The sequence below is a fragment of the Convolutriloba macropyga genome, unplaced genomic scaffold (assembly GCF_964194025.1).
Source record: "Convolutriloba macropyga unplaced genomic scaffold, txConMacr16.3 SCAFFOLD_5933, whole genome shotgun sequence".
Classification (NCBI taxonomy): Eukaryota; Metazoa; Xenacoelomorpha; order Acoela; family Convolutidae; genus Convolutriloba; species Convolutriloba macropyga.
Genome location: NW_027453328.1, coordinates 3,788 through 7,500, shown reverse-complemented (window position 1 = coordinate 7,500; position 3,713 = coordinate 3,788). Strand labels below are relative to the sequence as shown.

Here is a 3,713-nt window from a genome sequence, read left to right as displayed (position 1 = left end):
GAATAGCTTTTCCCGTTGAGAATTTTTGCCTTCAATTGGCGTTGTAGTGAGTTTGGCTACTCAGATCACCAAATACTTGTGACAATTCGAACCAGAAATGTTTTCAATTTTCACATGCTGATGTTTCGGATTCAACCTACTAGAAGCAGCATAATACTTGTATTCAACAATTTCTGTATCAAATCCCAGTTTTCTCTGGTGCATCTTTGCCAAACTATTCCAAACTGCCTGAGTCTGAATACCAATTACAGGTACTAGTAAATGCACGTTACTAAGGACTATATAGTTCTAGGTTACTGTACCAACGACGTTCACATGTTGATGTTTCAGCTGCCGCTTACTAGAAACAACATAATACTTATCGTGCATACCTTTCCATAACTTGTCCTTTTCAGATGCATTAGTTTCCCTTTGTCTTGGCTTCTACAGTCAGACTGGCTACTAGTAACAGCACAGTACTAATCACATATCGTTCTACAGTTTGCAGACAACTTTCACATGTTGATGTTTCAGCTTTCGCCTACTAGAAACAACATAATACTCGCTGTATACATTTGTAGTTCTCTATGTAACTTTCATGTGAAGAAGTTTCGCCAGTCTTTTTGACTGTCTCAAATCTGAGTCATGCTTAGGCTACTAGTTGCTTCATAGTACTTATCGCCTCGAGATCATTGAACAAAACTTGATTTTCACATGTTGCTGTTTCAGCTTCCGCTTACTAGAAACAACATAATACTAGTCTCATTAAGTTCCGTCTCTTTGCAATTTTCTTATGAAGAAAATTCGCCATCACAATGACTCCAGCAGTTCTTGATCAAGGAATGCAATCATTGATCAGAATGCTATTATTTGAATCGGTTCTGCTTTAAGTGTTCCAATTTTATTGGAAGCACCAACAATAGAACATCAATGTGTTCAATCGAGAGTTATATAACCCTGAATCGGACGCAGTCAACAGCCGAAGCCGAGACCGCCTTTTGCGTTAGAGAGGTCGGTAAACAAATCTTGCGATTCATACCGAATTAACACATATAGCTGTGCTCCTCTTCGTAAAGCGAGCCAAGTGATCCCCTGTTGAAGGATGTATTTGGACCAATCTAGTAGCATTTGGTTTCCAACAAGCTCTCCCAAGTTAGCTTACTTATTGGGCTTTTCAACCAATTCGGTTGGCTACAAGCATCATCAAAGTACTAGCCACAGTTTGATCGCAAAATTCTACGACTTTCACATGTTGATGTTTCGGCTTGCGCTTAGCCTACTATAAGCAACATAATACTAGTCATATCATAGAGCGTGATCAGCTTGTGACGTTCTCATGATGAAGTTTCACCAACAGTGTCTCACTTCGAGCTTAAATCCAGCTACTAGTAACTACACAGTACTGACTGCAACGATAACTTTTATCTATACCTTTCACATGCTGCGCTTTCGGCCAGGGCCTACTAACGTCAACATAATACTCGATATAAACTTTTGTTCATGATGCAGCTTCCCCATGCAGAAGTTTCGCCTTCAAATGCTCTCTTGGCCATATGACGTAAGAAAAGGTTACTAGTAACATCACAGTACTAGCCACAGTTTGATTGCAAAATTCTACGACTTTCACATGTTGATGTTTCGGCTTGCGCTTAGCCTACTAGAAGCAACATAATACTAGTCATATCATAGAGCGTGATCAGCTTGTGACGTTCTCATGATGAAGTTTCACCAACAGTGTCTCATTTCGAGCTTAAATCCAGCTACTAGTAACTACACAGTACTGACTGCAACGCTAACTTTTATCTATACCTTTCACATGCTGCGCTTTCGGCCAGGGCCTACTAACGTCAACATAATACTCGATATAAACTTTTGTTCATGATGCAGCTTCCCCATGCAGAAGCGCCTTCAAATGCTCTCTTGGCCATATGACGTAACACAAGGTTACTAGTAACATCACAGTACTAGCCACAATTTGATCGCAAAATTCTACGACTTTCACATGTTGATGTTTCGGCTTGCGCTTAGCCTACTATAAGCAACATAATACTAGTCATATCATAGAGCGTGATCAGCTTGTGACGTTCTCATGATGAAGTTTCACCAACAGTGTCTCACTTCGAGCTTAAATCCAGCTACTAGTAACTACACAGTACTGACTGCAACGATAACTTTTATCTATACCTTTCACATGCTGCGCTTTCGGCCAGGGCCTACTAACGTCAACATAATACTCGATATAAACTTTTGTTCATGATGCAGCTTCCCCATGCAGAAGTTTCGCCTTCAAATGCTCTCTTGGCCATATGACGTAAGAAAAGGTTACTAGTAACATCACAGTACTAGCCACAGTTTGATTGCAAAATTCTACGACTTTCACATGTTGATGTTTCGGCTTGCGCTTAGCCTACTAGAAGCAACATAATACTAGTCATATCATAGAGCGTGATCAGCTTGTGACGTTCTCATGATGAAGTTTCACCAACAGTGTCTCATTTCGAGCTTAAATCCAGCTACTAGTAACTAAACAGTACTGACTGCAACGCTAACTTTTATCTATACCTTTCACATGCTGCGCTTCGGCCAGGGCCTACTAACGTCAACATAATACTCGATATAAACTTTTGTTCATGATGCAGCTTCCCCATGCAGAAGTTTCGCCTTCAAATGCTCTCTTGGCCATATGACGTAACACAAGGTTACTAGTAACATCACAGTACTAGCCACAATTTGATCGCAAAATTCTACGACTTTCACATGTTGATGTTTCGGCTTGCGCTTAGCCTACTAGAAGCAACATAATACTAGTCATATCATGGAGCGTGATCAGCTTGTGACGTTCTCATGATGAAGTTTCACCAACAGTGTCTCATTTCGAGCTTAAATCCAGCTACTAGTAACTACACAGTACTGACTGCAACGATAACTTTTATCTATACCTTTCACATGCTGCGCTTTCGGCCAGGGCCTACTAATGTCAACATAATACTCGATATAAACTTTTGTTCATGATGCAGCTTCCCCATGCAGAAGTTTCGCCTTCAAATGCTCTCTTGGCCATATGACGTAACACAAGGTTACTAGTAACATCACAGTACTAGCCACAATTTGATCGCAAAATTCTACGACTTTCACATGTTGATGTTCGGCTTGCGCTTAGCCTACTAGAAGCAACATAATACTAGTCATATCATAGAGCTTGATCAGCTTGTGACATTCTCATGATGAAGTTTCACCAACAGTGTCTCATTTTGAGCTTAAATCCAGCTACTAGTAACTACACAGTACTGACTGCAACAATAACTTTTATCTATACCTTTCACATGCTGCGTTTTCGGCCAAGGCCTACTAACGTCAACATAATACTCGATATAAAATTTTGATCATGATGCAGCTTTCCCATGCAGAAGTTTCGCCTTCAAATGCTCTCTTGGCCATATGACGGAACACCAGGTTACTAGTAACATCACAGTACTAGCCACAGTTTGATTGCAAAATTCTACGACTTTCACATGTTGATGTTTCGGCTTGCGCTTAGCCTACTAGAAGCAACATAATACTAGTCATATCATAGAGCGTGATCAGCTTGTGACGTTCTCATGATGAAGTTTCACCAATAGTGTTTCATTCGAATTGGTTCTGCTTTAAGCTCTCCAATTGTTTTGGATGAACCAGTTTTGCCCTTCGAAGCCACTTTTGTGAGCTTTTGTGGGTCTTAACCAAGAGGATATACC

At 40.4% G+C, this 3,713-nt stretch overlaps 1 pseudogene; it reads right to left on the bottom strand.

Moving 5' to 3' along the window:
* Positions 1–931: 931 nt before the first annotated feature.
* Positions 932–1,083, bottom strand: LOC142358214 (5.8S ribosomal RNA; annotated as a pseudogene).
* Between the last annotated feature and the right edge of the window lie 2,630 nt (positions 1,084–3,713).